This window comes from Meleagris gallopavo, chromosome 1 (genome assembly GCF_905368555.1).
Source record: "Meleagris gallopavo chromosome 1, MGAL_WU_HG_1.1, whole genome shotgun sequence".
In the NCBI taxonomy this organism is placed as follows: domain Eukaryota; kingdom Metazoa; phylum Chordata; class Aves; order Galliformes; family Phasianidae; genus Meleagris; species Meleagris gallopavo.
The window spans coordinates 102,867,228-102,888,696 of record NC_139404.1 but is presented as its reverse complement, the minus strand read 5'-3'; the positions used below and the strand labels follow the sequence as shown (position 1 = coordinate 102,888,696).

General features: G+C 43.8%; 1 protein-coding gene across 6 annotated transcripts in view; it reads left to right on the top strand.

Moving 5' to 3' along the window:
• TIAM1 (TIAM Rac1 associated GEF 1) overlaps positions 1–21,469 on the top strand; it is a 172,436-nt gene that overhangs the window by 34,211 nt on the left and 116,756 nt on the right. For all 6 annotated transcript variants that reach the window (XM_085241793.1, XM_085241807.1, XM_085241798.1 and 3 more), the window contains one exon: positions 11,843–11,895. The gene's annotated coding sequence lies outside the window, so the exon portion shown is untranslated. The remainder of the gene's footprint in view (positions 1–11,842; positions 11,896–21,469) is intronic.

The window sequence follows — 21,469 nt, the reverse complement described above, 5'->3', positions numbered from 1 at the left end:
TATTGTTCAGCAGCAGTATGGTCTGCATAAGGTACTGCTTAGGTGTAGTTAATCCTGCCTTGCGGCAGCAGGATGCCTTGTACAACCTTCTGAAATTTCTTTCAAGCCTGTGATCTAGGCTCTGTTGGCTCAGAGCAGCCAGGCGTGTTTCATGTAGGAGTTTGGCTGATGGAAGCCCTAGCCATGATTCTGTGTAGCTTAGAATTTCAATGGCTTCTCACATTACCCCAGTTAGTCATTCCTCGTCTTAATTTTTCCTCCTCTTCTGAATTGCAAACCAGATTCTGCTTGGTGGATGGTGTGTATCATTGCTAGAATTTGCCCTGGCAACCAGATGGGTTTCCAGAAATAACTTACCCATTGTTGCAGAGCATCTCTGAAACCTCGGGATGTTATACTGCGGTCTCTCTGAGCGGCATAAGGCTGTCATTTTGTTTCTGATGATTGAACAAAAATAAACTATACCGTGAGTAGACTTGACTTTGTGTGCAGAGTAATGCTATTTGAGACACGAGAGAAATTCCTGCAATGTTTACATGCTGAAGAAAAACGCCTTTGAAGCCAAAATATTTCTTGTGTGTATCCACGCGTGTGATTATGTTTACAGCTCATTATCTGAACAGTCATCTGCTCAGTGAGCACCTGGTCTTGAGAGAGGCCAGGTGCCTGGGTAGGCGGTGCCATGTTTGAAGTTATCTGCCTGAGGGGCTGCTCTTGGGCCTTTAGCCCAAGTACTTGGAGCTACCTGCAGGAGTGGATGGCCAGGTAACAAGGTCTTTCCTTGCTCAGAATGGGGATATCAAAGTTTTTGCTGCTGTTAGTTGTTGGTTTGTTTGTGCGTGTGCTAGTCTGGGAAATAACATTTAAGATACTTTTGGACTGTGGGCATTTTCTAGTTTCAGAATGATACAAATCCAATATTTGAGATATCTCAGTGTTTCCCCAGTGCTGCGGGAGGATGAGAATGTATAGAGATGTGTTCAGTCACTGATGGTCTCATTGTGGCAATGCTGCTTGCTGTGATTATCTTGTCATTGCTTTTGGAGAGCATTCTGCAGCCTGACATCTTGTTACACTCCTTTTCCTGCTTATCAGCAGCAGCTCTCTGTATCTTTTTCTCTAGCCATCTCCTCAATATCCCTTACAATTCATATATTCTTAAAACCTTCTCCTTCGGCTGTTTTTCCTTTTAATCTTAATGCAAACTCAAAATGAGGAATCCTGGATAACTTGGCATCAGCCCTGTGTTTTATGCGTCAATTTTAATTGCAGTTAGATTGAAAACCTAAATTCTCTCTTGTAAAAGAGTAAAATGAAGATACCAAAAACTTCACTGTGTTTGGATTAAAAACTGAATTTTTGACAGAAGAGAAGTGAAGAGGTGATAAGCATCTCCTTGGCAGTAGTAGGAGCTCGGCTGGGAGGTGGGAGCCCGGTTGGGTTGCTGCTCGGCCTTCCCAGGACAAGGCCTCAATCCCCACAGGTCTACAGGCACTGGATTGATGGGATCTCTTGGAAAGAAGCTTTTGTAGACTCTGCCAAGGAGGCAGGTAGTTCCCTGGACATTTTGCGTAGAGGCCTCCGTGGCTTTATCCGATATGAACTGTGAATGTGAATTTCATGGTGTGAAAGGGTGTCTGTGGGGGACTGCACCAAAGGCTTGGGCCAAAAGCCACGTGAAGTCAAAAATTCCTAAACTGTTGTTGGTGGACTGTTTTGTGTCCAGCATGGCTTTATGTTGACTACTGTAAATAGTTTCTAGGTGATACAAAGACTATTGAGTTTAATGCTTGTTTTTCCTTTAGATGAGATTGGAGTGGGTCAGAGCCGTGCTTGCTGGTAGCTGCTAAGGGAGGGAGACATAGATGTAGTACTCAAGGATATTGCTTCTGATGTGATCATGCTGTACCATGCAAGATTTTCTTACTCCTGCCTTTGCAAAACTGAAGTGTTTCTTAAATACCATATGCTTGTTTGTCTAGGTTTATTCCTTCGTAATTCAGAAGTGAATTAAAACAGTGGTAGGTAACTCAGTATAAATATGTGATGACATGCAAGATACAGGTTCTCAAGGGCCAGAAGTTACATAGATTGCTAGTATGGAAAATGGAGAACTGCTAGGATTAAAGAGAGATGCTAGACGTTGATTTGCCTTTGTGGATGTGGGAGAAGAGACAATCAAATGTAATATTTTGTCTGAATTACAGAGAGAGATCCTTTCATTATCTGCACTCTCTATGGTATTCTATATTCTCCAGCATACTTTTGCCATATGTGTTTAGTTTCCAGAAGTTTATATACATTATCTGCTTTTCGTTCCAAACAATGTAACATTTATTACTAGTTTCATGAGTTGTTATTTCAGGGGGAAAAAAGGATCTGCATAGTTCTGCCTGTAACTTTGATTTCTGCTCTGGCACCGTACCACATGCAGTATATACCATCTGCACCAAAGAGGATCATAAAAAATATGCCTATCAACTAAGTCATTGTATAGTTGTCTTAATCTCATTCACTGTGACGCACATTGTTTTGAGGAGGGTCACCAGTACTTTGCTGTTGGTGGGCAAGATGGCTTTTAACTGCTAACCCATCCCCATACAGTAGCAAGGGATGATCCTAGAGGTCTTTCCAACCTCTATGATTCTATGATTTATTCCCAAGGGAGGGGGAGAGCAAAGCAAAAGCATAGTGGCAAGGGGGATCAGGAAGCTTCTTGATAACAAATTATTTTGCTTACAGTTCGTGTCCTTTGCAATCTTAACGAATAATGGATAAAAAGACTGGACATAAGTATAATTAAATAGAGGCATCACTGTGGTGCTGTAACATTGTTTTCTCTGCTCACCTTCTTCTTGAATTACTTATGCTTGATTGTTACAATTGATTGCAATTGTGAGAGCTAATTTTAGTACATAAATTTTCTAACGGAAGCCTGCCAACTGTTTGCGTAATGGAAGGCAACGACGACACAGAGTTTGATATAGAGTATATTTCTCTCCTCCAACCAAATGTTGGCAACCATTCCATGGGCTTATTCGCATATATATATGCACATATATAATGCATGTGTATATATATATACAAAAACATGTATGGGCATATATATAGCCAGAGAAGAAGAAAGCTTAGCCAACTCCCTGTGAAAAGCAGAAGAGCAACTTAGATAACTATGATGAGTTTTAGGAACCAGCTGAATTTAGTGCTGACTAGAAAGTGATCATTTCCTTAGATACAGAACAAATATTAAAAGCAATTGAGTTTGATCTTAAACTTTGCATGATGGAAAAGAGGACAAATAGTGTTCCAACCTTAAGAAAAAAATCCAATATCTTTAGTTTATGAAATTGAAGACAAGCATATGGGTATATAGATCTGGGCCATTAGAAAATGTCATGGCAGTTTTACTAGCAGCCTGGTCCAATTTCCAAGAAGTTCATTGTCAGAACTTGCAGGAAGAGTAGATTTTAGTTGCCACAGAGTAAGCAGCAAAGGTTTATTTCCTAAGTGAATTCTAACTCAAGGGTGAATTTGCTTTCCATGTCTTGTTTTTATATATATCCTGGATTCAAGATATAGTAATTATCAAGGCTGTTTTCGAGGGCCTTTTCTCTTCTTTCACATGCCAAAGAGGAGGAAGACATTTTAAGTGGTCAAGAGGGTGTGAAGAGTGCAGGTGTGTTGGTGGAGTTTAAGGCCCCATGGATTCTATGGATTGAAAAGCGTGACTTAAAAAAGAAAGATCATCTAGCAGGTAAGGTATGCAAACTCACTGCAACTCATGTCATCATTCTCGCGCAGGTTTTTGGTGTCTCCTCATTCATTTTTCTCATTCTGTCATTCTAGTTGTGATTGTTTAAAAACAAGTTATAATTTGAAGCTCATATTGTACAAACATTTATCTCGGTCATCCTCCTGGAGTTATTCACAGATGTTAAGCTTTGGCAAAGTCATGGCCAGGTATGACAGGTGGAGGATCTATGTTCTTGAATCAGCTCTTTTGTCTTCATTTTGGAGATTTTTAGTTCAACTCTGTGCCATATGGGGTTTACTTAAGGAGAGAGTGTGTCTCTGTAAAAGCGCCTTTAAAAGGGATAGAACAGTTTAAATATGTTCAAGAGAATTAATTAAAATGTCTTTCAATTGAAAGTAAACAAGACTTTTTTTTTTTTTTTTTTTTTTTTTTCAAAATAAAGCTCCAGCTCTGTGGAACGTTTTGCATCCATTACAAAAGGAACTTCAGTACATTTTTCTAAAATGAGGAATGAGCAAACTGCATCTGCTAGGTGTAGGAGTGACATTTCAAAATCCCACTGACAGTTGAATTATCAAACTAAACATCATCTTGCTCGTCCTGGTGCTAAGTGAGTAACTCTCTGCTTTCCAGAAGTGAAATTGTCCCCTCTGAGTGGTGAATTGACCCAAGGAAAGTGCTGGTGGAAACCCTCTGAAAGGACAGAGTGCTCAGTCCTCTACCACAGTAAATTTTGATTTCTGCTGGAAACTTTAGAGCTCCCTATTCTTAGCATCGTAACAACATGAGGCAGGGCTCCTGGATTTACTTAGGTTTATTTGGCAAAGCCCTGAAATAAATGTAGCTGTATGCCAGTTTGTGCCATCCAGTGTCGGGCAGCTCCTGGCTCTTTCCTCATAGCTGTCAGAAACGCCTCGTTTAGGCCATGTGTGTACATAACCCTCCTTGACTTATCAGAAATGACTGAAGATGGGGAAAAAGTATGGCATTTTCTGAACCATGGAGGCTTTCACTGTTGTTTTATACTTGAAAGTTTCTTTGAATGATAAAATAATAGGCTGTGATGCTATAGTGATGTTCTTCAGTCATGGTTACCTACTTATTTACATCACAGTTTTCATTGTTGAATCACTGGGTGCATCGCAAAGGCAGACCTTTGATGTCTTATCTGTTCTGATGGGAATGGACTGTGACTTCTTTGAGAAGTGAAATTTCACAACAAAGGTCACACTGTGGGGCTGCTACAGAGCTGAGAAGAAGGCCTTTACTGTAGGCTGTCAGATGAACAATGCAATTCCCAGTTTCAGTTTTCTGTTATTTTGCTTTCAGAAATAAAGCAAGATCAGACAATTGTGTAGGCTTGAGAACTCTCTGATCCCACCTTCCTGCATTTACAAGCATTTATATATATATGTGTGTGTATATATGTATGTGTGTGTGATGCATATTGCTGCTATGTTTCACATTGTTGCCTGTGTTATGAACGAATTTGTCACATTAGTCTAGCAGTAATTTACTCAGTCCCTCAAGAGAGCAATGACATAGAGTCACAGAATCATTAAGCCTGGAGAAGACCTCTAAGATCACCCAGTCCAACCATCAGCCCACTCCCACCACGCCCACTGCCCACATCCCTCAGTGCCACATCCACACGGCTCCTGAACACCTCCAGGACAGTGACTCCACCACCTCCCTGGGCAGCTTGTTCCATTAATGGGAGGAAGGCGCCTGGGATACTGTTGCGAAGAGTGAGTTTGAAGGAAGACAAAGTCTGGATGGGCAGATAGATAGAAAATAATTTTGGCAAGATAATACAGTAGCCAGAGCTACAGACAGAACCAGGAGCAGTAATGAAAGAGAACTAGTAACATCTAGAGAAGATGATTTGAAGGGAAAACTGGAGATGCAAGCAGATAGAGGCCTGCTGTCTTTGATGTATCTAACATGTAGATCCATGGAAGCTCGAGGGGAGAAGAATGGCAGTGATCAGCTGCACCTGCTGCTCTTTGTCTGGCAATCCTTGGACATCTGTAAGCTTCTCTGTGAGGGGATCTGCATAAGCTGCATGTGACAAGAAGCTCATGTTGCTACAAGCACAGATACACTTGTTTAGCTGGGAGGCATTTCTGCAAGAGCTGCCCTTGCTGTGGAAAAGCATGTGTAGAGCAGAAATCAGAGGTGAAGACCTTGGTCTACTGCTATGACAGCAGTCAGCACACTGCGTCATGTTTCCTCTAGGGGCCTGGTGTACTTTGGTTTGAGCTGTGACATCACTCCTGTGGTGCTGGAGGAGGCAAAGCTGGCATCTCTCCGGGAGGGGAGAGGTGCAGCCTGGCCCACAAGATGAGTCTCCACCTGAAAATGTCATTCTCTGAATTCAGGTAGAAGCTGTGCTTTAAATAAAACCACTCACTATATATGCAACAGCTGTTATTTGCCTGTTCTCTCCAAGGTCCTACTATTAGTGGGTTTTTCCCCTCTTGAGGCTTTCATGTTTCTTAACTTCACAGTGTTTAAATCCCACAGCACAGTCGCTAGCTGTGGATAAGCAGGGAGAATGGAGCTGGTTATGGCCGGAGTGACTTGTAGATGTGGCAGGCAGCAGCAGCATGCTGTGTGCCATGCTATATGTCATGCCATATGCCGTGTTCTGTATGGGGCTATAATGACAGCTGTGCCTGGGGCTGCTGGGGGCTGCAAGTTGACTGCAAGTAGTACTTGCATGGTTGGAAAGTCTAGCTCAGCAACAAAGGCTGGGATTATGTGTAGGCACCTTGTAACCTTTTCTTATATTATTTTTGATAGGGCAACACTGTTAGTGAAATAGGGCTTGGTTAGTTGAAATGGCTCACTGCAGAGTGGGTTGCTGCATTTGCAGGACAAGATGTGATTCTCCTTGGCTGCTGCAGCCAAACCTGCAATCTGCCTCAGAGGCTTACTGGGAAAAACACAGAGGAAACTGTTCTGAGCAGCATTGTGGTGATGGTGCATGGCTCAGTTTGATTGCAGTGTGCTCCTGTCTGGACTTACTTTCCAGAAGAAAATAAAATTGCTTGCTGGAGAGTCAAAGTGGGATTTTATTTTATTTTTTTTTTCATGCTCCAAGACTGAGCTGGTGCTGAAGGGAATGGTATTATCCCTCCTCTTCCTCTGCTGGGCCCTGTGTGCCTCTGCCTTGCTGGTATCTGCCCCAGTATTCTCAGGCCACATGGCTGAACAGGGACCTACCATCATCAGGTGTGTTTTCAGGCACTGATTTGACTGGCATGTGGGTTCAGCCACGCTGGGGTGGCATGAAGGAGTCGAGGGGATGTGTGGTCTTGATTAGAATGAATAGTGGAAGTGTACCTGTGTGATACACCTTCTGTCCTTCAGGTTTAATGCCAGTGACAATGTTCAGCTGCTGGAGTGATTGGTGCAGAAAAAGCACCTTTCAAAGCCCACTCGTCTCAATCCTTCCTTTCTTCTCTGTGTGTTTATACCAGGCAGCACTTCTGTACTGTGCAGCAGACAGAGCATTGGCACAGGTTGTCCAGAGGCTGTGGAGTCTGCTCCTTGGAGGTCTTCAAAATCCAACTGGACGTGGCCCTGGGCACCGTGCTCTGGATGTCCCATCTGCAGCAGGGGTTGGGCCAGGTGGATGCAAAGATCCCTGCCAACATCAGCTGCTCTATGATCCTGCGGTACAGTCAGTGCTTCTCAAGTAGAGCTGCTGCAAGGCAAATCAGAAGTATCTGCAGGTGTAACTATTACTTCATAGTGGTAAATAAAGGGCGGATTTCTAGGTAGAGCTGATTACTCCATGGGCTGTTCCTGGGCTGCAACATCAGAAGTGCTGAGAGCTGTGCATTGAGAAAGCTGGGCTGATATTCTCACGGAGATAGAGCTGTCTCGCCTGTGAATGCTGCGTAACCAGGGCTTCGACTTGCTAATAGTGACTTAACTATGAGCAGTCAAGAATGTGGTGGAAGTGTAATATGAGAAGAAATGGGGTGAGGTAAGAGACAAGTCTTGGGCAATAGCACAGGAGGGGATACCACAGTAAAAAAGGGAGGAATTCCCTAGCAGATGAGTGACAAAACAACATTAAAACAGGTTTTTGGTATTAGATGGAGGAGATGATGATTCAAGAAATGTAAACACATACTGTAGGGTTTGGCCTGTAGGAACAGTGTGCTTGTAATAAATGAAACGGGAGTATCTTAGCTTTTTTTTTATGGAAGAGGTGGATGTTTTGCTGAGGCATATAGACAACTATATGGTGGCTCAGTTTGCTGACAGAAGCCATGAGTTTGCATGGGTAGCTGGCCATGTCTGGAGGGTAAGATGGTCAGTGTGGTGTGTCAGAGTAAGAGGTGGGAGAGAGCAGGACAGGATGATTCTCCCACCAGCGATGTGGTATGCTGGCGTAGTTTTAATCTAGCACCCCACCCCCAAGCTTTGAGGCAAATCTCTAAAACACAGAACTGCTTTTTTCCCCCCCATCTCCGTACATAGTTCTTCTCTTTGCCTCTCTTGTCCCTTTGCTAGCTCTGCTCCTGGAAGCTCCTATGCTGGCCGCTATGCTCTGGGCAGACTCCTTTCCCTCCAGCTCATGTGGTTCTCACTGCCACCATTTCTGAAGTGACCCCAGTCCCCACAAGTGTTACAGGTGTTCTTGTGCCCTACCTTCCTTGGGAGTCAGTTGCACGAACCCCTGAGTTGCACAACTTGTCTTTTTGATAGAGTCACTTAGAGACAGAACACTGGGGAAATACCATGACCAGCTCTTTCCACTGCATGCCACAGGGGTGACTATTAGAAACTGAGCTTGTAGTCTTGACTGTGTAGTGCAGCCTACGTGACAGTTATTTTTTTTTCCAGATTTGCAGCAAGATAGGGAGAAGCATTTGGACATGACCTGTCTATAGCTTGAGATAATTTCTGCACTGGCAAACACGCAAAGAGATAAAGCAATGGAGAGCTCAGAGCTAAATCTCCTCTGTACAAATGCTAGGAGCATATGTAATAGGATTGTTGAATTGGAGTTACATGTTTGCAGGGATAAGTACAGTATGGTGATATTGTACTGTCACAGCCATTTTAAATCAGAAAAAAAGACAGGATTTGCAGTGGTTGTTGGGGATTCTTTGGTTTCGCTGTAGACTTCTAGGATAACAAAAGAATAGAAAAGGCTTTTGTAGATGAGGCAAAACAGATCTCTGAGATGGCTGGAGCCATGACTGAGGGGAATCTCAGATAGAGGGAGCAGGAATGCTCTGACCTTACTGTAGTAAGGTATCAAAGATTATTTTTACATGAAATACACAGAGAAAACTGTGGAGGAAGAGGTGCAGAGCCCAGGCAGCTGGAAGCAGCTCACCTGCCCTTGCTCTTGCTTGTGCTCAGCACAGGGGAAGCCGGGAGAGGAGCCAGAGTCACTTTCTCAAGCTCTGCAGGCAGGTGGAAAGCGAGCTTTGCAGTGGGAAGCCTTGGATATCGATGTGCATTTTGATCCTTACAGAGCGACAGTGCTGCCCCTAATTAGGATTACCACCAGTGTACCTTCAGACTTCCAAACTAACATCCTTTGTGTGTGTGTGTGTAGTAATGCCGATATCATTTCTGAGAAAAGAAAGGCTGCTAGAGCAGGCCTATAAGTGAGCTGGTGTTGCTGCATGCATCTCAAGGTGCATGGCTCAGGGCTGGCCATGGATGTGGTTTCTGAAGGCAGGAGGACAGCACATAGGTGGAAGTCATCACCACATGACACCTTCTGTGCTTCTAGGGGTTACAGCAAGGGTACGGCTGTGGGCAGGGCTGTTGGGACTTGGCAAGTGGTCTTCTGAGAGCAGCAGAGGCCACAGCTGTAGAATGTATGTGTGGTGCTCCCACTAATACTTGGGTTGGGATGGTTATGAGGAAAAGCGCAGAGACTTCATAGAATTATTAATGTTGGAAAAGACCTCTAAGGTGACCCAGTCCAACCATCAGCCCACCCCCACCATGCCCACTGACCGTGTCCCTCAGTGCCACATCCCCACGGCTCTTGCACTCCACCTCTCCCCTAGGCAGCCTGTTCTTTTAATAAGAAAACAAAAGGAGGGCTTTTTCAGGCTCTTCTTATAGTGGTGGCTACAGATTTTGCTCTTTTTTTTTTTTTTTTTTCTGAATGCAGCCTACAGAAACTCCTCAGAAGAGCACAGAGCCCTGGGGTCACCAGTGCAGACCTCACACATCATCTCTGCCTCTCGTTCCCTTCACCCATGAAAATCTCCATCCGTGCTGATGACTGCCATGACCGCTGCAATGCAGCTGCCGGGTGAGGATGCAGCATGGCCCATTTCCAGCTTTTGCTCAGCCTCACTCCTGCTGCTGCGGGCAGCACTGTGTCCAGAGGGCTGCCATGAGAATCCTGCCCACTTTATTTTTAGTTCAGTTTAGGGGATTGCAACATTTTCATGCTTTTTGTTGTTGCGGTTGCTAATCCTGTGGGCAGATTGATCGCTTCCTTGTATTCTTGGCTTTTATTTTGTTTACTTTATTGGTGAAAATTATCTTTTCTTGTATGTATTGCTGCTTTCCCCCCCCCCCCCCCCCACACACACTTTTCACTCTATGCCAGCACTGGCATGAATAAATGGGAAGATGCCACACGTCAACTGCAGGTTACCAAAGCCTTTAACTGTGGCCCTGTGAAACACAGCTGAAACCTAGCCCTGGGTCCTCCAGCTGTGGCAGGAGAAGGTCTCCCTGTGGGAGCAGGTCTGCCTCAGCAGTTGCCTCTACTCTTTCTGGCTGGGTTGCTCTTTGACCGCAGCCAATGCGTTGTTAACTAGCAAAAGACCGTTCACGTTGAATTATGAATACATAAAACAGCAGCGGGATTTAATTAGGCAGCTATTCAGAAAGCAGGTGCTTCCTTTCTGGGTTTAGGTTACCAAATTCATCAGGGCATTTCAACTTTGTGCAGTTTAAATTCCCAGCTCCTGAAGAACAAAGTCATTTTCTCAGCTTTGGAGGCTGACATCTGCTTGCAGAGATTAACCGTGTTCCTATAGCAGCTGGCACAGATTTTCTTTGTGGAGGGGAAGTATGGAAGAGAGCATTAAGCCCCGGTACAAGTTGCTGCACTCAGATGGAAAATTGCTCTGCAGGTTTTGAAGAAGGTGCATTTATCAGAGGGATGCCTGGTGGTGTTACATCACCTGTGGGTTTGGGCCAGGTTTGAAAGGGCTGGCTGTGCCGCGTGCAGCTGAATGGCAATGGGAGGTCCTGTGTTCTCCTTATAAGTCACAGGGGCTTATTCAACAGCACAGAGAGCAACTGCTTTAAATAAAGAGCCATCAGCAAGCACTTGCATGGAGCTGTGTTTGTGGATGGAGTGAAGACAGTTGGTCAGAGGGAACGACCCCAGTCTGTCTGGGCTGGGTGACTGCCCGGGAAGCCATCCGTTGGCCACACTTTGATTCACCGAACAGCATGTGGTGATAATATTAGCTGGGCATAGATGACCTCTTACTGCTCTAGCTGGATGAGTGTTTTACAGCCTTATTTTTAACATTCATTTTTATTTGCTGTTTTATACCTAAGTCGGTGCTTTCTGTTTATTGCTTTTTGAGAGCCAGTCTAAACCATGCTCGGCCCCCTAATTTAATGTTACTGACAGCGTGCCATCCAAAGCCAAGCTTTTTATAAAACTCCAGATCAATAGAAATGCTACAATTAATTAAACCTGAGTCCAGTGGAAAGAGCTGCTTTTAAACAAGGGAACATTCCCTGCAGGACTTGCAACCTCAGATCCTGCAGCCGTGAGTGCCTGGAGTGAGCTGACTGGAAACAAAAGTGGAACCGACTTAATTGGGTTTCGTGGCTCTGGCAAAGTATAAAGAGCAACAACAAATAGTGAGAAGCAATTTGGATTTGAATTATTTTCCCCCTACGTTAATAGGTCGAGGTGATGTTAGTAATAAAAATCTGGCTGGCTCTTTGGCTGCTAGAATTTGGCAGAGGTCTGTTGCAGGTAATGAGGGTCATGCAGATCAACACCAGCTGTGCGTCTGGCCGGGTGTTTGAAGCTGACCTGTTAATCTTTCTTTTTCATTCCAGAAGCTACAGAGGACAACAAATGTTTCCCAGCCTTCCTACTGTAACACCCTGATGTGAGTAACAACCGTGGTGCTTTGTTGTTTTTTTTTTTTTCTTTCCTTTGTAAATAAACTTTTTTGGGTATCCATTTGCAGCTGCTGCTCACCCTTCTTTTGCTCTGTTTATGTGTCTGTTCCTTTCTCAGTCCTAGGGCAGTGCTCCACAGCCTGCAGAAGGGAGTGAGTGATATCTTAGAAGTTTTCCCATTTTTATTTCTCTGTAATATGAAATATAATGCATAGTGAAATGTTTATGTGAAAAATCATGTCAGCAGCTGTATCTTTTATCAAAGAATATATATTCAGAAATGTTTATGTAGAAACGTGACAGCACTAAATCTGGGTAGTCAGTCACTAATCTTTGCAAAGATACAAAGCTGGTTAAGAAAAATAATAACATTCCCCTGAGGCAGCCTGTAACTTACAATATATGTAAGACCCAAGCATTTAAAGGCTCCTATCCTGCCCTTATTCTCCTCCACACTTCCTCTGTGTGGTCACTCCAAATTGCTGCCAGCTGGCCTATTTGTCATGTGTGTTTGTTTGTACTGCCTCTAATTTTTGACCTTTCAAAGAGACAGACAAAATCTGTGGCTTATGCAAATCTTTGAATTTACAGCCAGCCCAGCCTACTAGTGGGAAAAAAAATATGGTGAATTTAAACCACAGAAGGGAACAGATTCAATTCTGAAGTACCTCATTACTGATCATGGGCCCTAGCTTATGTATAAATGAGTTGGAGCCTTGCCTTTTCTGCCTGTGATTTTCTTACCTCTCTATTGCCTTCTCCCCTTATTGCATAGAGCATCATAGGTTCCTTCCAAGCTACGTTCAGCCTGACAAATATGCCCTGTTTTGTTTGTTCCAGGGTTCCAAGCTTTTTCAAGTGAGAGGTTTTATGGTGTGGCATGTTTATATAGGCAAAAAAAGAACAGAGGAGGAAAAAAAATTAAAAAATTCTGCATTGTAGAGAAAGAAGAATGAAACTGGAAGACTGATCTGTCATCCAACAGAATGCCCCAGTGCGTGGATAAATGGCAAGACAGGCAGCATGGGTGATATTTCCAGTTTCCCTGGAGTGAAAGCACATGCAGCTTACAGTGGATAATGAAATGTTATATTTTTTATGAGGAATATGTTAATTCTGCCAGTACGGTAATCCTGAGGCTCCAGTCCACAGCAGGGCTGACATTTATGTTATGAAGAGATGTGCAGACATTTCTTGGGATATAGACTGACAGTGCATGTAAAAAGCAAAACAAAAAAAACAACCCAAAAAAACCACAGAGAAAAATGTGAAAGATTTCCTTTTCATTCTCTTTTTCTTTCTCTCCCATTCCATCATATCAAATAACGACTAATGTCAAAGAGATTGCTGCTCTAAAAGGTGCTCCACTATTTTGTGATTCATGGCAAATCCAAAATTTAAATTCTTTATTTTTGTGTGTGTATGTGGGTTGGGGGATGCCACATGTGACAGTCAGACCGAGGGGCTGATCCAGTATATAAACCATGTGTAGCTCATGCTGTAGGTTTGCTCCGTTTCCCCGGTGTGCTTTGCAGCAGCGTGATGGAGGCAGAGTTCCCAGACAGAGCTGTCCTTTTAATCAGGTGCTGTGATGGCCAACATTGTTTCCCAAGGCTTTGGCTTTACAAAACTCAAGGGCCATCAATGAGAAATTTGCCTCTGGTTGGAGAGGAAGGTCTCCCTCCTCTGCAGCCCGCTGGCAAAGTTAAAACAGGATGATGTGCCTGTCTTGCCACGTTCACAAGCAAAGCTGTCTTACATTATGAGACACTTGGAGTAGTCCTGGAACTGACTCCAGTGTTGGTGGGGGAGGCTGTTGCAGGGCTGACATAGGGTATATAGGAAGGGAGGAGTAGGAAGGGCATGCACATCCTTTCCCTTTTTGTGAGGAAGGGTTGGTTCAAATAACATGAGGTTACAGCCTCAGTCATATTAGCACCTGAATATGTTGATTTTGACTCAAAGCCCAGCCTGGAGATACTGCATTTAATGAAGGTGCAATGAAGATCTTGCTGGCTTTCATTTCCTGAGGTGGCTCTGGGTCACTCATGCTGTGGGATCACCTAATGGAAAGGTTGCAGGAGGCGTTTGGCCTTCCGTGGTTTTTATTCTGCTTTTGCAGGGCTTTCTGCAGGGTATTCCTCCATGGCTGATGCAGGAGGCTCTCCTTTCATGCAGCTGACGGGTATGCTGTGAGGCCCATCCTGTGTCCCTAACGTGGGTGAGGAGTTAGATGATCACACCCTCTGTGTTGGCCTGACCTCGTCTGGCCTGCCTCCAGATAGCTCAGCTGGTTTTTGCTGAGCTCCAAAACGTGGAACGTGATCGTTTAAGTCTGAAGAATTCCCTTATCTGCTAATTGTAGCTACAGTGGGGGAAACTGGCCCAAGTTATAGAAGTGATTTCTTCAAGTGCAGCATTCTTGGCATGCATAAGCTTGTGGTATCTGATTACTGTTTTTCAGCAAGTAACGCAACTGATTAAATCAAGCTATTGTACTGCTCTGCAACCTATTTCTGTGTTCTTCCTGCCACTACCCCATTTATTGCCAGTTTAATGCATACTCACCACTGTTTATACCATCCTGCTGTATATTAATCACGTATTTATGGGAGGGGACATAGGAATAGATTTGCGAGGAGAAATAACTTGGGTCGCACAGGCTTTTGCAGAGAAGCATCTGTCCTAAAACACTGACATTTCCCAGAGCTTCTTAGAGTTGGTATATAGAGGGTTTTTGAGACAGAAGACCCTTGTTAGGCAGCTGAAGTCCTGCTTGTGGTTAGCCATGGCGGCCCAGGATATAGAGGATTGTATATGATGAATGTATGGCAGAGTTATAAACTCCTCTAAACATTCATTTTAAGATACCATTTAATCTTTCTCTCTCTGTTTTTTATTTTTTTTTAATTGAACCGGGTTTTTGAAAGACATTTAGAAATACAAAGATAAAGATAAATGCCAAGGAGAAATAATCAAAATAATCCAGAAGCCAGACTCCTGTTGGAAATGGTAGATAACCAATTAGCAGTGGATAGAAAATGACTAGGAATAAATGATAGTGTAGCTTATCGTGCAATTCCTATGTTTTTAAATGATTTTTATAAAATGAGGAGGCCTTTTTTGGAGCCGGAAGTTGGACTCAGTGACCCTTATGAGTCCCTTCCAATTTGGAATATTGTATGACTCTATGACTTAGGGCAGACAGTACTGCAGTCAGGCTTCCAAATGTTGTATTTAATCACAAGCCAGTCTCTAATATTCAAGAAAGAAGCAAATACTGAAAAGCCTCAAATAAAAGGAACAGGCAGGACTTTAAAAGGAAAAAAAAGAAGTTCAGATAAGGAAAATTAATCAGCAGTTCTGAAATGATTATGATTGTCAGAGAACAAGGTTTTTGCCAGTGTAACAGAGCTGGTCTCTGCCCCTGAGCTTGCTTAAGCAGTTAATCTGTGTATGAACTCTTAGTCTTAGAGATCACTCAAAGGATATTCATCATCCCTGAGCATTTAAAAACATACATTTGTGCGAGTAAAAAAGTAGAGATTGAGTGGCAGTGGGGTAGCTGCAGGCTCAGGTTGGCTCTTAATGCAGGTCTTCCAAAGGTGAGTGTGTAACATCGTGTGTGTGTACCTATGTATGCATTGCCAATGAGTGTTGTCAATGGTCTGTGATTACTTGGTAGCTGGCTTGCACGAGCAGAGCCTGTGTTTGTATATTGCAGACCATGTACTTTGTCTTCTTTGTAACAAGCTGTGACCTTCTTCCATTTAGGAACCGGATTTGGAAAGACTTTATTTTCTTTTAGATTTACTGGTATCAAGGAAAAGTCAAAGACTTCAGACTGCAGTTCAGAGAAAACATTTCATGCTTTTCTCCCGCTCTTTTTCTCCTCCTCCTTCCCTTGCCTGCTAACCATGAGAAAGAGCCAACATTTAAACAGTGTTTCCTGGTCGTGCTTCTCAGTTTCTTGTTTTCTTAACAGGGGGAGTCTGAACAATTTCCTGTAATTTTGAAGCTTTTCAAAGTAAAATTTGTCAATGGCATTTCTAAATACTGTCCTATCTTAGCATGTCTCTAACATGCTTTGCTCTTGGCCTCCATGCCGTGTATGGAAGTCCTCCAAATTTGTTCTGCTATGGGTTGAGAGTGAGAGTGTAGATAAGGGTGTACCTGGCAGACAGTTGTGCTCATTCCACTGCCACTGGGTAATGCTGCAATCTCTGTTGGAAGTCAGTGTCTCTCTGGTGAAATGGCTCTCATAGGTAATCCCAAGCAGAGACTTGTGTGCCCTCATCTCAGCTGGACTGAAGCAGCTTGGGGTGCTTTGCCTGGCCCTGGAGCTATGTTGGAAGGCAAGACTGGCAACTGATCTGTAAGGAAGCAGGATCCATCTGTCACTGTCACTGGCATGGTTTGACTGGATCAAACCCTTCCACAAGCTGTGAGTAAGTTACAAGGCAGTGTGGTTGGGTTGACCAGCACTTAGAAAGGCTGATCTCTTCTTGTGGAGTTTTTACCGTTCTGCCAGACTCATTCCTGAGCGGTTGGTTCATAATTGTTTGAGAGTGTGCCCCTGAACTTGGGATTCATGAGTCACAAGAGTCACTCACGTGGGAAGAGATGTGTGAGGATATCTAGTCTACCCTCTGCCCAAAGCAGGGCCAGTTCTGAGATCTTTCTCCAGGTAGATCTCGAACTTCTGAGGATGGAGCCTGCACAACCTCTCTGGGCGTCATGGTCCGGCTTCATTTCTCACCTCAGGCATCTTCATGGTGAAGATCTGCATGTATTCAAACAAAACTACAAGTGATTCAATTGCTGATGACTGTAGCACTGTACATGACCATAGCATGGGCACCATTAGAATGGGTAGAGCTCTTAGCAGCAATTCTAGACAGCGACAAGCTATGCCTCAAAGCTATTGGTTTGCTCATTTTGAGGAGTACAGGGCAGGCAAACAAGTGCACAGTAATGCTGTCAACTGATACTGTGTCATTGCAGTGAGCAAGGTGAGTATAAAAAGGAAAAATATAAAAATAAAATTTCCTGATAAAATTGCCTTTCAATTAAATGACTTGATAGGAGGTTTTATAAAGGGGAAGAAGACCTCTAAAGTAGCTCGAACAAGTTAACAGGAAAGGTAGAAAAAGGGAAGGCACTAAGAAATAAAACTGGCAGATCTTAAATCTTAGAGATGTTTGGGGGATGGCAAGTCCAGCTGAGATATTTATAATTTTGAGTTACCATGTGGAAGTCAGTGGTGCTTACCCTCTAAGCACAGTCTGAAGGTAAGGCCTCTGCTCACATTGGAAAGCTTTGGACAGGCTATATGTAAAGACTGTCAGGACTGGGCTCTGATTCCTGTGTAGAGCTTGAATACGGTAAAATTCATACCAGTTTGGGGTTTCTTTTCTTTGCAGTGACATTGAGGGGAGTTTGTTTACCATCTGGCTGTTAAGATAGGAAAGAGAAGAAAAAAAAAAAAGAAATAGAGCTTGTTTTCTAAAAATGAGAACACATACAGTCAACTCGCATCTTTTATTTTTATGCATTGTGTCTAAAATAGATGCAGGTCTGCCTACTTTCTTAACATGCATCTGACAGAAAGTAATAGCACCCATTTACATTTCTGTACCGTTTCTTTCTGTGAGGGTCTTGGAGTACTTCTGGGGGGGACCAGACAATGAGAAACAATGCCTTCAGCCTGCATCTACCTCATCATCTGGTCTGCAACAACTGGCAAAGCTGGGACCATGGGGCAGCAGTGGGAGCTTTCTGAGGTGGCCTTGTTGCCTGCTTTGGGTGGTGTGGGCAGCTGTGGAAAAGCATCCTTAATTTCAGAGCACTGTTGTGGAGAGCTCAGAGAAGCCTCTGGGCACCTATGGGACTGTTTGTTCTGCCATCCATCCTGTATGCCAGATGCTTTCTTTCCATGGTTTTCCAATTCCCACTGCCTGACAGTGAGTGGTTGCTGAGAAGCTGGCTTGGCTTTGGATGTGCCCATCACCCCTATGCAGTGAGGGCTGGAGGTAGTGGTGACAAAAAGGAGATTGCAAACGGCATCACTGTTGTAGTCTCCTTAAAGTATTTAGAATCACCAAAGATGATGATTTTGTTCAATAAATGGGCTTTAAAAAAAGATTATGTTGGGAGGGTAGTTCCTGTCATGCCAGTTATGTTTGTGGAAGTTTACAGTCACTGTTTTTAGTTTCATACCCAGTTTGCCTCCTGGCTACGCCTGGAAAGGGGATCTAGAAAAGGGGAAGCTGCTCAGAGCTGTTTACTTTGGATCTATTGCGGGTGGTGTGGTTTTCCCTTCCCACCCGGGTTCCTGCCCCCCTTCTCCCAACTCATGACAGGGCCTTGTGTGCACGGTGAGCCATTGCTGGAGGTGGGGCAGAGGCTGCCATTAGGCAGCATCATGGATTTTAGTAGGTCTAAGCCAGATGTGACGTTTTAATTAATTAAATTATTTTGGTACTGTTGAGCTTTATACTGGGCTGATGTTAATGACAGTACCAGGGCATCAGCTGTAACTCTACCTCTGCGCAAGGTCTGTGGTCATGAGCAAACTACTTGCTCTCTGGTTGGCCGTGTAGAGAATAGGGATAATACTTGCCTCACAGGGGTATTATGAAAGTTAATTTGCTAATTGTTTATAAAGCACAGTGGGATGCTACTTCAGTTCTACACAGTGTTATGTTAACATCTAATTAGTTATTCCTTATGATGCTTCATTTTCTTTCTGCTATTAATATTGGCCTAATACAGGGCCAATGATGACTCTGCCTGTCATCTTGGTGACTCAGATGGAACAAGCAAGCTGGAATGAATAAACAGGATTTGGTTTGTAAATGATCTCTGTTTCTTTTTCCCCTTTTATGCCATCTTACCCATAAAACTGACATTGTCGGGATTAGGGCTTTTCAGCAGTCGCATTCAGTGCAGAAGCTGTGTTGTTGCATGCAGAGCAGGTAGAGCCCCACTCCTTCCATCTTACCAGGACAGAGACACATGGAGACACGCAGCCAGTGATGCCTTGTGACACTGGATTTTCTCTCTGTGCAGTTGAAACACAGGCATATGGCATGTGCTGTACAGCAAAGCTAGTGCACTGAAGCAGAGTCACTTGGGAATTTACACCAGGCAAAATAAGATAGACGTCTGTGTGAATGACCATGAACCTTCCTGTTGGACAGCTTGCTGCAATGCCTATTTCCATCAGCAGGTCCCTTTTTGGAGGGAGAAGTCATCACTTGTATAGAAATGTTAGCCTTCAGCAACCTTCTTGCTTCTCTTGGGCCTTCCCATCCCTCCCACCTTGCTTATGTTCACCTCCTTGGAGCTTAGGTGAAAACCAGTTAAGTGTTTTGAGGTGGAATGAGCTGTGCATACTGGGAATGCTGAGCCATCCCTCTGTGGGCCTCAGGGTTTAAATTTGCTGCACTGGGGAGATCTCTGTCGTTGCTTTCAGTGGGGTCTGGACCACGATCTGGGATTCCAAGATGCCTTTTTTTTTTTTTTTTTTTTTTTTTTTCCATTCTCTCCTCTAGGTTTGTCTTTCTGTCTTCTCTTGTTTGTGTTTGCATCCCATATTGTGTTGCTTTATTTCACATTGTGTGTAACATGAGTAACATCTTTACTTTCGCCAGGGCTGCAATGAAATTTCATATGACAGTGCACTGATTTTTTCTTCTGAAAATAAATAAAGCTCAGAGACCTTTGCTGTATGTCACAGGCTTTACCTGGCTTTGGACAGCTTATGGCCCCTTTGAAGACGTGAATGTCCTGTATATGTCCTGCTTAATACTTCAGTGTGGTGAATTGAAAAGCTTGTGAGTCCTATGTTTAGTGTTGAATAATGTTGACAACTAATGTAAACCTATGATATCCATCACCTGGGAGCATCATCACCAGTACAGCTTGTCACTCATTTTGAAGTGATTTTTTCCAATAAAAATGAAACCATTGGCAGTGATCTGGTGGAAGCATGTCAGAGTGTACCAAGAAGATGACAGCAGCTACTGTGTAGTTTCTTTCAAAGAAATTCAAAGAAATGAGAGGAGGTGTTAGGATTATACTTTTTGAATAAAATGTGCCTCCATGATCCTGGTCATTGAAAAAGGAAGCGATCCCATTGCATTAAGCTCTTGCAATATTGTTAAGCCGCAATGACAGCTGTGGACCGAGCAGGCTGCAGCCAGCCCTGAGCGAGCCCTGCTGCGTCCCCAGGGGGTCTCATGCACTCTGTGGGCCCTCCCTGGGCTGGGGGGCTGCAGAAGCTTGCAGCAGCCTTGGGTACATGTGTGCATGCACTTCTCTGTGAATCCAGGACAGCCTCACAACTTAGATTTTCTTGAGGCTAGATGACTAGAAGCAGGCCTCTTTGATAGATAGGAATCCTGTATGCTTGATGGGAACTTATAAGCAGGAGGGGGAATGACTTTTTACAGTCTGAGACTGATATGTTGGGGTATGGCTTTAAACTACAAGAGGGGAGATTTAGGTAAGATGTTAGGAGGAAATCCTTTCCTCAGAGGGAGGTGAGGCACTGGCACAGCTGCCCAGAGAAGCTGTGGTGCCCCATCCCTGGCGGTGCTCAAGGCCAGGTTGGATGGGGCCCTGGGCAGCCTGAGCTGGTGGGGGGCAGCCCTGCCCATGGCAGTGGGTTGGAACTCAATGTTCTTTAAGGTCCCTTCCAACCCAAACTACTCAGCGATACGATTCTATACATGGGGGTTTGTGCTTTACTTGTATGAATCTGGATGACTCTGGTAAAGACTGCTCCTACCTCTGCATGTGGGGTGACTTGTGCTTACTGTTGGCGAGTGATTTCCCTGAGCACACTGCAGAGTCATTGTGAGAACTGTAAGCAACAAGTGGCACAAAGAGATACAAATCTTCAGTTCTAACTTTTCGTTGCTGCAGAGGTAGCAGTGCATGCCTATTGATGGTGGTTTCACAGGCAAGTGTGCTGGCTGATTGCCACCAACCCCTCCCTGTAGCTCATTAGAAACCTTTCAGCTACCCTTGCCATGTAACAACTGGGATCAATTTTCCCATGAGTTGATATATATGCTGACCTCTCCAAAGGAAAAAAAAAACCTGTAGTTCATTAGCTTACTTTTGTAGAAGCTGAAAGGGAACTATTTGTGGCTGAACAATACTTGTCTTTCACTATTCTGTTCCTAATCCCAAATAGAAACATGAGGCTGAGAAACTCCTTCTGATAAAGGGGAGTATGGATGCATTCAATCTAGTATAAATTTTCATAGTGTTAAAATTCTTTAATCGGCAAGGGTTGGTTTGTAGGTTTATTGGATGAAGTAAAGACAGGCAGCGTTAAGTATCAGTTTGAGGAGGTAAAAATGATTCTGATGTTAATGCATGGTTTTCCATCAGTGCCCTCTTGTGAGATTCTGCATCACAGAGATCCAGTTCAAAAGCTGAGACTTTAAAAAACAATTAATGAAGCCTGTGTTGACTTTCTATCAATTCATTGTTGAATAAAAGGTGGCTCAAACAAAACCGTGTCCTCACTAGACAGTGACAACCTTT